Genomic DNA, 14103 nt, shown 5'->3' with positions numbered 1-14103 from the left:
CATCGTTAAGAAAAATGTGCATTTCAAGCCTATTTTAGCATTGGTAGTGACCTTTTGTCACATTGTCACATTACCTTCAATTGTGTCTAGTAGAGTAAAAATGAGCATTTATTTAGTGCTTCATCACATACAAAAAAAATAACCTGATATTAATTACTTGAAATTGCATAATTTTGGATGCTCTCCTTCTAAGCTTAATATAGTGTAATTTAGTCAGGCAACAAGTAAAAAAAGGAGGAACATATTATTTATGACATATGATGGATTGCTACTGCCTTTAAGTCCTTATTTGTACCTTATAAGGAGGAAACATATAAACAGATGAAAATATAATAAATTCCAATAAGTAGTGGCAGGTCTGATTTTATTCAAAGCACTCAAGTAAGGTAACAATGTTTCCATTCCTCTTAGACATTCCACTGTGGCTAAAGCATTTAGGCAATTGCCAGTTTCACAGCCCCTGACTCGACAAACTCACAAAGACCTAGTTTTGTAAACCATGAGTTCATAGTTATATTGGTTCGTTGCTTCTGACCCACATGATAGTCAGCAGTTGTGCTTGAGCTTTCTTCTCCTTGACAGGAGAAATCTGAGAGTGTATTGCAGCCCAAAATAAACTGCATATTTGCTGTGGGTAATTAATTACTACCATCTATTACTGCATAGTGAAAATAACTTTAACCATGAATTTCTTAACTGTAAAACACATCCCTACAATAAATCCCATCTGAAACTCATAACCCATCCCTCACATAATGCAGTTAATTTGTTCCATGGAATCACCTTTAGGCAAATTCTGTCATGATGCTATCAAATGACCATTACTTATTATGAAATAAAGTAATTGTTTGTGGATGAAAAATGTCACCCAAAATAATCTGTATTATAACAATAATAACAGAAACACATTTTAAATTTGTAACAAAAATCATAATTGTTAAGAATTATTCAAAAATTATTTCAAACTTTTAATTTTACAGATTTTTTTCCTTTTAGTGGATTTTTCTTTGCATTCATGATTTTTTTTTCAGTGTGTTTTGGATTTCCTTTCCAAACTTTGTAGGAGATATTTTGACAGTGTGGCTTATGAATGTTTATAATATAAATAAAAAAGTTCACAAGATCACTGCCTATGTCTTTCACTCTGCAAAGCAAGCCCCCCTTGCTACAAACTGTTATGATTTTTCAAATCTACAAACTTTTTTCGGTTTATGTATTTTTAACTGCATTCTCAACATCTATGTCCTAATATTTATGTTTGTACTGGAGTGATCCCTCCCATAGATGTGCCCAGCCATAGATGTCAGTAAAATGTTCTCGGGGTGGAACAGCAGCTTCCACAGTTCTTAAACCTCTGGTGTTGCTGAGTGTTAATGAGCAACAATATGATAATGTTATATGCGTTTATCGGATGAATTAGTCAGCAATTTGCATTGAAAAGGAGTTTGCAGAGACACCATATTTTTATTGTATTTTGAACGAGTTTAAATTGAAATATTAATGTTCTAATAAATTCTCTTGCAAAGGATTTTTAAGAGCAGTATTTGATTTTTAAAAGGCAAATGTTTCTTTTAGAAACAAATTATGCACAGTCTTATGGGCCCAGTTGTGTTGGTAAGATATGGAACAGGTATGTTTACATTTACCTTTACATTTATTCATTTAGCAGACACTTTTGTCCAAAGCGACATACATCTTAGCAAAAGTACAATTTATGCATTACATCAAGAGAAAGAGAGAGCTGCAGACATGTGACTCAAGTAAACAATTTGTTACCTACCACTTGCTGCACCCAGGTTCATCGTTCAACGTTCATCGATCATCGTGTTTAGACCTAACCCAGTGAGCATATTCAAAAGAATGGACCATAAAAGAGGTCACTGGCTTAACAGGCTGTCAGGTAATGCAGAATCAAAAATATCAGTAAAAGTAACAACGGAATTATACCTGAATCCTTGGGGCACATCAGGCTTTCCCGAACCCCAGTCCCACATATGATGTACGCACCATAAAACCACTGTTTTCTCGGGGAACCCTCAAAGGGAATCTTCATCTTGAACTTCTTGTCATCTACGTAGCAATTTAACTTTTATTTAATAAGTGATGCAGAGTCCTGCCGGTCACTGGGCAATTCGTATAAATTCTCACAAAGCATTTGATGGGTTAGTAAATGAAATCCATAATCATGTAAAAGCATATTCTTACACTTTTAAGAAATGTGACTTATTTTTCATAGGTTGACTAATCTATTTATTTACCAAAGTCGTTTGAATGTCAGGGCTTGGCAGAAATGACATGATCTGATCATGTAGGGGCTCCACGGTAAATGCTTTGTGTACGGAGGGTGTTCGTTTGACACGCATTTAAATATGGTACGAGCGTGTCAGATGTGTCGAACAGAAAGTGATGGTGATACGGTAAGCAGGGAAAATAATAATATATAATGAGGCGCATTTGAGGGAGAGGCGGAGTGCGGAGGAGCCTTGGGCGCCCTGGCAGTGCGACTCCCCGGAGAGCGGGAGCGGGAGCGGGAGCGCCCACGGACGCCGAGCACCGCGGCCACACCTGTCGCGTGGAGAACGAACGGGGCGGGTTGCTATTTCTGTCCCGTGAATAGAACGTGCTGGGCGTTCCGCGCGGCCTCCAGTGTTCCATCACTCAGCCCGTCGTGAATATTTCACTCAGGTGCTCCGCTCAGCAACAGCCCGGATGTAGCACAGTGTCCTCGGCTCGCGCCTGGGCAGCGGATCGACAGGCGCGCTGGGGAGGGATAACATGGCGCTGGCAGCGGCGGAACACTACCCACAACAATAATAATAATAATAATAATAACAACAACAACATCATCAGTAATAAGAACAAAAATACTAATAATGCACAGAGGTGAATCATAACCGGGAGGACATGTGAGGTCATTATCGAAGCCAGCGGGTAAGTGTGTTTATTTAATCGTAATACCCCACCGAGCGGAATCTCTCTTCATAAAATCCCCCCGTATTTGCAGGGAAACGCTTAGCGCTCACTCCCGTTCAATGGCTCACAGACAGAGTGTTACAAAGGAGGCAAAAAGCCCCGACTCTCCAGCGGCAGCGGCGAAACGTAGAGAAATGCGCAGTTTTTCCACCACGGCGACATGGATGGATGGATCATGGACGGGTGATAACGGTGATAGTTTCGCTGCGCGGCGGAGCGATGCGCGCCTCAGCCGAGAGACGGAGCGGCGTTCGGGGAATCGCAGCTGTTCCCTAGAAAAAGAGCCTTAGTTTAGCAGGCAGAACATGGACGGGCACGTAGACCGAGCGCAGCCTGCGTGCTAAAATGCACACATGATGATGCCTGCGGCGTGCGGCTCTGCAGGATGGACGGAGGGGAGAGCGTTCAAGTTGAGCGTGTGTAGCAGGCTTGTCCACCACCATGCAGCCGAGGCAGCGGCGGCGGGAGCGTGGAAGTGCCTTATGAACTGGGGCGCGATCGGATCAAAGTGCGCGAACGCTCGTGCACACGACGACGACAACGACGACGATGATGATGGCATTGATGCCCCGCGACTGCCGCGCTCTACTCTAGGGATGGTGGACCGCCGTTCCGGTCGCCCCCACGCCACGCCGGCGCACGGGCAACAACAGCGGGGATTAATAGGAGGAGGATGAGGATAATGCCATGGGGATCGGTGCGCACCTTTAATTATTTCCGCAAAATCAGACCCAAAGCAAGCCAAGGCTGTACCATGTTTGCCGATGCACACTATTATATGGTACGTGGCTCAAAGTAGTTGCTGTGTCCTATACAGCGAGAAGAGGCTCCGTCCGGCAGTGTTTCGCACGGCTCACTCGCACTCCCACACTTGCTGGAGAAGCATCTCTATAGTCGTGAAGTAATACCCTTCTGTGCTGTGAAGGTGCCTGGTTCGAATCCCACCGTCCTCCTCTCGCACCCTTGAACGAAGTGTTAAAAAAAATTATTCCTCTAAGAGTACCCCATTATATAAAACATCATAAGTCACTAGACAAAGGTATCAGGTAAATAAAGGCCCCCCACCTTTTTTTTTTTTTTTCTTTTAATTAGATCTAAAGTGGAGGCTGAGGTTTTGGTAGTTAGGAGCTCACACTTGCTGGGTAATTGACTGTGCTGTAGAAATAAGAGGAAAGGGTCCAGTTTTTGAAACTAGCTGTATTCCTGAGAGATGCTGAATCAGATCATTCATTTAATTAATCTTGGTGTATTGTTGTTTAATGTGGGAAATGAAATATCACCAACATACTTAATTACTCTTTTTTTTTTTTTTCCCTGCCGGTATGACAGCTAGGCCTGCTCTTCTTTCCTGTGAGATATACACACATATACAGTATATATACAGTGTATATTTTATATACACACATATTTGTGTGGATTTCATGCATTTGGAGAGCCACTAAGCAGCAATTGATGAGGTCTTGAAGGTGAGATTATCGAGCTGATATTCCTTGGCTGTGCCGAGCCCGAGAGGAAGCGGTTTTAGCCGCGCAGTGTGTCCTGTAACAATTGTGTGTACACAGTACTGTTTGTAGGTCAACACCAGTTTGTTTTCTCTTCGCTCGGTGTGTCTGTGCTGTGATTTAAATGACTAGCAGTTTATATTTTGCATGACTGTAGGCCAAATTATGGTAGATGTCACCGGGGTCGTGTCGCGTCGGGGTGACTTCAAGCAGAACATTTTGAACTAACCTACTTATCATTTTGCCGTTTTTATGGTGCGTGTTATTTATGTGGCGAATTTATGACGAGACCTTAGAATTTTCGGAAACATTAACGGTAACCATAGTAATTACGTGGAGCGTGATACGTTTTATTCGGATTATCTGATAATTCATAGGAATCTTTTCAATAATCAGATCATTCTTGTTGCCGTGGGAAATATTCCCGCTATTGTCGTTTGGAGAAATATTTCAAAGGTATCAACTGGCCTGGTGATTTCAAACTCATCCATCCAATTTCAATAATTGCTTGTCCTGAGCAGGGTCGTGGTGAACCGGATCCTATAGCTGAAGCATTGAGCTCAAGCCTGTGAGGGTGCACCCTGGATGGGATGGGATACTAGGCAGGGTAGTGACACGCACACGCACACTAGGGGCAATTTAGCATCAACAATCTGCATGTCTTTGGTCTGTGGGAGGAAACCAGAGCACTCGGAGGAAACAAGGACACAGGGAGAATATGCAACCTTCGCACATTAAAGTAAACATTCACACCAATTCTTGGTATCTCAGTGTTATTAATATCAATTCGACAAAGTCCATTTGTAGTCAAAGGGCTGGAATGCATTTCCTTATGTTTGAATGTCTTTTGGCGCTCGATGTACGAGGGGTTTTTCGGCAGCCAGTCACAAATGCAGGCGTACCGGCGGTGCCCTGCTGGTCGGCTCACCATCCAGCTTTGGGGATATCTCGAAGAACGAGGCCGAGGTCATTCCTTCGTTGATTATGTCGATGTCTCAAGGTACCAGTTTCTGCAGGAGAGACCCAGCTGAGGTGGAACACAGTCAGCCACGTGCCACTGATCTAGTAAGAGTAACTTGGCTGGTGGGGAGAACTGATAACATTATTCATTTAGCTGATGCTTTTGTCCAAAATAACTTACAGTGTTAAGCTGCCTACAATTATTTACCCATTTATACAGCTGAGTAAATTTATTGGAGCAATTTAGGCTAAGTACCTTGCTCAGGGGTACTACAGCAGTAGCCAAGGTGGGGAAAACAGCTGGTAGCACAGTGGTTAGAGTTGCTGCCTTTAGATTCAAAGGTTATAGGTTTGATTCCCCACCTTTAGCTGTAGTACTGTTGAGGAAGGTACTTATCCTAAATTGCCCTGCTGTATGAATGAGTAAATAATTATAAGCTTGTAACCTTAACATTGTATGTTGCTTTGCAGAAAAGCATCAGTTAGATGAATAAATGTAAGAGGCAGCTTTAAGAAGCGAATGGGCTTGTGTGTTACCGCTACACTCTCAGCTGCCCTGGGCTTGATCTGCAGCAGCAAGGTTTTGGATGCTTTAAGTCAAGTGGCTTTTTTGTCATTTCAGCCATATACAGCAACGGACCATGGTGCTACGTTACGCAAGACAAAGCTACCTACGCAGGACTACATAAAGTGCACGTGTGCAAGACGTGTGCAAACAAAACAAAAAAAAAAAAAAACAGAAGATATTGCAATATAATAATAAATACTATAGATGTAAATATAGTAATTAGCAGCCAAAAATACAGTTGGTCAGTACGGTACACTTCAGGAAGTCATTGGGGTGGTCACCTGCCGTTTTGCTTCCTGGCTTGTATTTGACACCATAATTTATTGGCGTCTGGTACATCTGGTGGGTGGTACAGTGACGCAGCAAGTACTGCTGTTGTCTCGCAGTATCTGGGCTCTTCATGTGTACGTCTGAATCCAGCTTAGCTAGTGTGGCATTCACAGGTTTTACATCTGTCCCCATGGGCTTCCTCTGGATGCTCTGGTTTCCCCCCATCATCCAAAGCCCGGTGTTATGGATGAATTGGTGACTCTAAATTGCCAAAGGAGTGTGAATGTATGCATTTGTGGCTATTTGCGATGATGAACTGGCATCCTGTCCAGGGTGTACGCCTCCTCACCTAGCCCCCAGTGATTTCGGGATAGGCTCTTCTTGACTTTTCAAGTCCCAGTTCCATTTCAAGATGTAAAAGGTCTCTATTTAATGTAGTTCCGCATAAATTTATTAATTTGGATTTGAACTTTAATCAAGTTATTTTTAGTATATAATTTAACAAGATTTTCAAATCACAACCTGCAGCAATGGTATGTGATCAGGAGGTGAAAGAAAATAAATGTTCTTGTGTTTGTGCTGTTGTATCGAAAATTTTCTCTCTTGAAAAACGGCAGAGTTGGGTGCTGTTCAATGTCTTGGCGATGTCTCCACGAGCTGTACTAATGTAGCAAAATAAAATCAGGATTTTAATGGCAAAATGGCAAACAATATTAGATTGTATAACAGGCAGCAACTGTGTGGATATTTAATTTGATTAGTTCTCTTCTATTCATCTGATGGAGCCACCAGACTGTTTACAAACTACCTAAATCATATTCTCTTCCCTAAATTAATTTTTTCAGAACAATAAGAGTTTAACAGAAACATAGCTGACTAGTTATTAATGTAGATGACATAGTTTGAGTTTATTGTTTTTTTTTTTTCCCTTTTCTGCACTTTTTAAATTGTGTTATAGATTTGATGTAAACAGTTACATGTTGCAGTGTTGCAGTTCTCAAGTATTAATATTGTGGTATGGATGACTAATCTGAATATATGGAAAGACAAGGACATTATCACTGAGGATTTGGGCATAGTGCTATTTGGACTACTGCTCAGCCTCAGTGCGTGAGGAGTTTAATGTGGGCTCACCCTGGGTGCTCAGGTTTCTTCCTACGGTCAAACATGCAAGTTTCAGGTGGATTGTTAACTCTAAACTGGACATAGTGTGTGTATGTGTGTGTGAGTGAATGTGTGTGTAATTGCTTTACAGTGGACTGGTATCCCATCCACTGTACTCTTCCTCAGACCCTATACTTCCAGGATAGGCTCTGGACCACACTGACCCTGTACTGAGCAAGCAGTTATCTGTGATGGATGGATGGATGGATGGATGGATGGATGGATGGATGGATGGATGGATGGATGTTGTGCAACCACAGTAAATGTTAGGAATCCAGAGACTGGAACTTCTGCAGGACTATGAGAGTGTTCATCAGTTCCTCTAATTTTCACTGTTTAGATAACTCACAAGAGCTATATGGGTCCAAAGTTTGCTGATTACAAAGTATAGTTTATGTGTGATTAACAATTCCAGTGTTCTGATGTTTCGCTTTGATTTTGAGATATGAAAAATTATGGCAATTTTTGAGAAACCTCTGGTGTTGGCAGTTTAACATGGCTTAATAGTTTTGGAACAATGAGCATAACGTAGAGGAACTACAGCTTTTTGCATATGTAGTACCGGGGAATACTGTACATTTATAAACTTTACTGCAGCTTCTTATTCCACAGATTGAACGTTGGAAGTGCACAGAAAGCATCGGCTTGAGCTCTTAGAGACATGGTTGACATTTAGATTAAATCTCAGCCTGGGCAATCTACCCGAGTTGTTTAAGAGCGAAATATCAGTTCTTTTAATAAAATTTGGGTCCTCGACTAGTTGGCCGTGAGCTGCACAGTGTTGCTGAAGCAGAAGAGAGTTCACGTTAGTTTTTCGTGTGTAGGTTGATGCTGCTGGAGTGGAAAACATAGATGACCTCATTTTAGTATGAGCATGGCTCTGGAGCATCACTCGCATATGTAGCTGTGATGTGCTGACTAAAATAATACAGTATTTAGCTGCGCAAGGCAATGAATGTGGCAGTGCAAAGTGAGAGCATTTAATGACAAACGTGAGCGATAACATGTATCGTTTCATTTCAAAGAAATATCAGCAAAGCCGACCAGCTTTCGCAGCGAGTCCGATGTTACTGGGGCTTCCTTGCTGTTTCTAAACGCATGTACGATTTCGCGTGCTTGAATTTCAGAATGAAAATGGAAAAGACCAAAAATGAGACTGCTGGAATAGTTACATATTAAAGGATGCCTGTTTTGCAAGCAGTGGGCTAAAGTATGGACACACACCCAGTGCCAAAAAGAGCTGAGTTGGCAGGAGAAAAGATGTACTTCCCCTTTAAGATAATATTTCAATTCAGTTATACAAACACTAACTGTACACTTTGATCCAGTGTAATCCAGAGTTAAATTAGTAAGTTTACACATGCAGCTGTACTTTTAACCAAGAATATAGGTGAGTTCATCTTAAACTATGTGTTCATGCAGTTTCATGGGGACAGTATTTTATTTTTGGGTGCTGACAGCGCTAACTAATTCCTCAGTCAAATATGTGAGCCTATTAAATCTCTTTAATTTAATGCTGTCTTGTAAACAGACGCGAGTGTATCTGTCTATACTTGCTTTTGCTGGCATATTGTAAATTGAATCAGGTACACAGTAATTTGCTTAGCATTGACAAAGAGACTCGGAGTCAGGGAAACACACAGCAGGGCTTGAATGATTCTTGAGGTCATCTGACTTCAGTTAAAACTAAAAATATATAATAAATATAAATATATAAATATCAAACAGTGCTACACCAAACTGCCCTTTCGAAACCACAGTGCACCTGTTTATAAGTTTGTTCCCCTGTTTTAAATCTCTTTACCATGGTTGTCTGTAAGGTTTCCCCTGCTATATATGGCAGCAGGAGTTAATTCCTTCACTGCGTAGATCCATACTTTCAGTATATCTCATACTGTAAATAGAAAAAATCCACAGAGCTGCTTCTGATGTGGGGAGCAGAGCATCAATCAGTGCAGTTAGCTGATAACTTGGAAGCCCTTTAATACGATGCAGGTACACATGATATGAAGAGTAAAATTTTCATCTTCTTAGCTGAACCGTGGGAAGTGCGTTCCCCACTGCGGAACAGCTGCCCGGCAGAAACATGTGGAATTTCTGAGAATTAGTGCTTGGATTGGAATACTACACGCTGGTATGCTGTAATGACATGTATCTTTTTTTAACCATCATAGCAAAAACATTTCCCTGGTAATTATTCAGTGCAATGACAATTTTTGCATGTCACGTGGAAATTTTACTTCCACAAAAGGTATTTCAGTCTTTATAACAGATTTTATGAGATGTTTTGGGGCAGTGAAGCACACATAGTATTTCAGTTCAGTTTTGGTCGTACTTAAAGGCAATCAGATACTTCCTTCTTCCAATCACTTTAATAATCTTAAGGAGTTGCAGCCACCGATTAAGGTAAATAAAGACCAGAACTGAAACGGCAGATGCGATATTGTAATTATTCTACGTTTGCAGTGTCCACATGCTTTGTGGAGTGAAAGACATGGGTGTGATTTTGTGAACTTGTTTTCTTCGTAGCATAAATATCCATGAGCCACGAGTGGATCTATAATTAGAATTATTTACGGTATTCTCTCTTCTGTAGTTTTCTACTGTGGCACCCATAACTGCATAGCGATCTTACTGAAACTCTCCTGATGGGCCTTTATTTATTTTTTTAAACTTTCCAAGCATTGCCATCAAGTTTACCAACTTTCTTCTGTTTAAAGTATTTCACCGTAAAAGCGTTACCTGTGCACTGTAGGTACTTTAGTCCCTTTTTTACAATAAATGAAGAAAACATCATTCAAAGCAATTGCAATCTTAGAAACTGGACAGAGTACAAAATCATCCCTTGATGCAAGTTGACTTTTTCGATGGACTTTTTGATTGAAACGCAGATTTCGCCAGCACTTTAATTTCAGTCTGCTGTATTACGAATTAGGTACTTGCATATGGAAACATAATATCAAAAGTTGTTCTCTCTCCAGACAAATATTCTCCCGTTGTTCATAGTGGACCTGTCTGCCATGGGAGACCCTACCAGGGGCGTATAGCCCCAGACAACATAGCTCCTGGACTCATTCAGGCACTCAAACCCCTCCACCACGGTAAGGTGGCGGTTCACGGAGGGACCTGGATGACAGACGAGACAAAGCGCGGTTCAAAAACCCCTTATGAAAAAAAAATCAAGGCTTCCGTTTACCCCGCCCGGTATGGGGTCACCGGGGCCCCACCCTGGAGCCAGGCCTGGGGGGGGGGCTCGCATGCGAGTGCCTGGTGGCCAGGTCTATGCCCACGGGGCCTGGCCGGGCTCAGCCCGAAGCCATGACGTGGAGCTGCTCTTCGGTGGGCTCACCACCTGCCGGAGAAACCGTAAGGGGCTGGTGCATTGTGATTTGGGCGGTGGTCGGGGCCGAGTGCCCGGCCAACCCAAACCTCGGGCGCCAACTCTGGTTTTTGGGACTTGGAATGTCACCTCACTGGCGGGGAAGGAGCCTGAGCTGGTGCGGGAAGTTGAGAGATACCGTCTAGATATAGTCGGGCTCACTTCCACTCACAGCTTGGGTTCTGGAACCACTCTTCTCGATCAAGGGTGGACTCTCCACTATTCTGGCGTTGCCCAAGGTGAGAGGCGGCAGGCGGGTGTGGGCTTATTAATAGCCCCCCAGTTCAGCCGCCATGTGTTGGAGTCTACCCCGGTGAATGAGAGGGTCGTCTCCCTACGCCTTCGGGTCAGGGAACGGTCTCTCACTGTCGTTTGTGCTTATGCGCCTAGCGGCAGTGTAGAGTACCCGGCCTTTTTAGAGTCCCTGGGGGGCGTGCTGGAAAGCGCTCCCACTGGGGACTCTGTCGTTCTACTGGGGGACTTCAACGCCCACGTGGACAGCGACAGTGATACCTGGAGGGGCGTGATTGGGAGGAATGGCCTCCCTGATCTGAACCCGAGCGGTGAGTTGTTATTGGATTTCTGTGCTAGTCGCGGTTTATCCATAACGAACACCATGTTCATGCATAAGGGTGTCCATCAGTGCACTTGGCACCAGGACACCCTAGGTCGGAGGTCGATGATCGACTTTGTAGTTGTTTCCTCTGACCTTCGGCCATATGTCTTGGACACTCGGGTGAAGAGAGGGGCTGAGCTGTCAACTGATCACCACCTGGTGGTGAGTTGGATTTGATGGTGGGGGAAAAAGCTGGACAGACCTGGCAGGCCCAAACGCATAGTGAGGGTCTGTTGGGAACGTTTGGCGGAGGCCCCTGTCAGAGAGGTCTTCAACTCCCACCTCCGACAGAGCTTCAACCAGGTCCCGAGGGAGGTGGGGGACATCGAGTCCGAATGGACTATGTTCCGCGCCTCCATTGTCGGGGCGGCTGTTCAGAGCTGCGGTCATAAGGTCTCTGGCGCCTGTCGCGGCGGCAATCCCCGAACACGGTGGTGGACACCGGAAGTAAGGGATGCCGTCAAGCTGAAGAAGGAGTTCTATCGGGCCTGGCTGGCTCATGGGACTCCTGAAGCAGCTGACGGGTACCGACGGGCCAAACGGAACGCGGCTCTGGCAGTCGCCGCGGCAAAAACTCGGGCTTGGGAGGAGTTCGGTGAGGCCATGGAGGAAGACTTTCGGTCGGCCTCAAAGAGATTCTGGCAAACCGTCCGGCGACTCAGAGGGGGGAAGCGGTGTTCCACGAACACTGTTTACAGTGGAAGTGGTGCGCTGCTGACCTCAGCTGAGGATGTCCTCGGGCGGTGGAAGGAGTACTTTGAGGATCTCCTCAATCCCTCCGACACGCCTTCCGTAGAGGAAGCTGAGGCTGGGGACTTGGAGGGGGACTCGTCCATCACCCTGACTGAAGTTGCTGAGGTAGTCAAAAAACTCCTCGGTGGCAAGGCTCCGGGGGTGGATGAGATCCGCCCCGAGTTTCTCAAGTCTCTGGATGTTGTGGGGCTGTCTTGGCTGACACGCCTCTGCAGCATCGCGTGGAGTTCGGGGACGGTGCCTCTGGACTGGCAGACCGGGGTGGTGGTCCCTCTTTTTAAGAAGGGGGACCGGAGATTGTGTTCCAACTACAGAGGGATCACACTCCTTAGCCTCCCTGGGAAAGTCTATGCCAGGGTACTGGAAAGGAGAATCCGACCGATAGTCGAACCTCGGATTCAGGAGAAGCAATGCGGTTTTCGCCCTGGCCGTGGAACACTGGACCAGCTCTATACCCTCACTAGGGTGCTGGAGGGTTCGTGGGAGTTTGCCCTACCAGTCCATATGTGTTTTGTGGACCTGGAGAAGGCATTCGACCGTGTCCCTCGTGGCATCCTATGGGGGGTACTCCGGGATTATGGGGTTCGGGGCTCGTTGCTACAGGCTGTTCGTTCCCTGTATGACCGGAGCAGGAGCTTGGTTCGCATTGCCGGCAGTAAGTCAGACCTGTTCCCGGTGCATGTTGGACTCCGCCAGGGCTGCCCTTTGTCACCGATTCTGTTCATTATCTTCATGGACAGAATTTCTAGGCGCAGTCAGGGAACGGAGGGTGTCTGTTTTGGTGGCCGCGAGATCTCGTCTCTGCTTTTTGCGGACGATGTGGTCCTGTTGGCTTCATCAAGTCAAGACTTGCAGCGTGCACTGGGGAGGTTTGCAGCCGAGTGCGAAGCGGCGGGGATGAGAATCAGCACCTCCAAATCCGAGGCCATGGTTCTCAGTCGGAAAAAGGTGGATTGCCCCCTCTGGGTTAGGGGGGAGTTGCTCCCTCAAGTGGAGGAGTTTAAGTATCTCGGGGTCTTGTTCACGAGTGAGGGGAAAAATGGAGTGGCAGGTCGACAGGCGGTTCGGCGCGGCGTCCGCAGTAATGCGGTCATTGTACCGGTCTGTTGTGGTGAAGAGGGAGCTGAGTCGTAAGGCGAAGCTCTCAATTTACCGGTCGATCTACGTTCCTACCCTCACCTATGGTCATGAACTCTGGATCATGACCGAAAGAATGAGATCGTGGATACAAGCGGCAGAAATGAGTTTCCTCCGCAGAGTGGCTGGGCGCACCCTTAGGGATAGGGTGAGGAGCTCAGTCACCCGGGAGGAGCTCGGAGTAGAGCCGCTGCTCCTCCGCATCGAGAGGAGCCAGTTGAGGTGGCTCGGGCATCTGTTCCGGATGCCTCCTGGACGCCTCCCTGGGGAGGTGTTCCGGGCTTGTCCCACTGGGAGGAGGCCTCGGGGCAGACCCAGGACACGTTGGAGAGACTATGTCTCCCGGCTGGCCTGGGAACGCCTTGGGGTTCCCCCAGAGGAACTGGAGGAGGTGTGCGGGGAGAGGGAAGTCTGGAGGACTCTGCTCGGACTGCTGCCCCCGCGACCCGGCCCCGGATAAAAGCGGAGGAAGATGGATGGATGGATGTTCATAGTGGGACTTTACTCGTGGTCCAGATGAGCTGTACTTTTGAGAACAAATTAATTTTATAGGAGTTTGGTAAAGCTGGTAGTGTAGTGGTTAGTGCTGCTGCCTGGGGACTTGAGGGTTGTAGGTTTGAATCTCATCTCCAGCTGTAGTATGCTTGAGCAAGGCACTAACCCTAAACTGCTCCAATAACGCTACTCAGCTGTGGAAGTGTGTGACTCAGTATAAGTAGTTTACCATCATAAGTTGCTTTGGAGAAAAGCATCCGGTAAATGAATAAATGCAAATTTGAAC

General features: G+C 45.4%; 1 protein-coding gene across 1 annotated transcript in view; it reads left to right on the top strand.

Annotated features, from left to right (window-relative positions):
- Nucleotides 1-2497: 2497 nt before the first annotated feature.
- pak5 (p21 protein (Cdc42/Rac)-activated kinase 5) overlaps nt 2498-14103 on the top strand; it is a 61581-nt gene continuing 49975 nt past the window's right edge. Inside the window, exon 1 of the mRNA XM_018743902.2 lies at nt 2498-2931. The gene's annotated coding sequence lies outside the window, so the exon portion shown is untranslated. The remainder of the gene's footprint in view (nt 2932-14103) is intronic.

Source organism: Scleropages formosus, chromosome 1 (genome assembly GCF_900964775.1).
Source record: "Scleropages formosus chromosome 1, fSclFor1.1, whole genome shotgun sequence".
Lineage (NCBI taxonomy): Eukaryota > Metazoa > Chordata > Actinopteri > Osteoglossiformes > Osteoglossidae > Scleropages > Scleropages formosus.
This window is presented reverse-complemented; position numbering and strand designations above follow the sequence as displayed.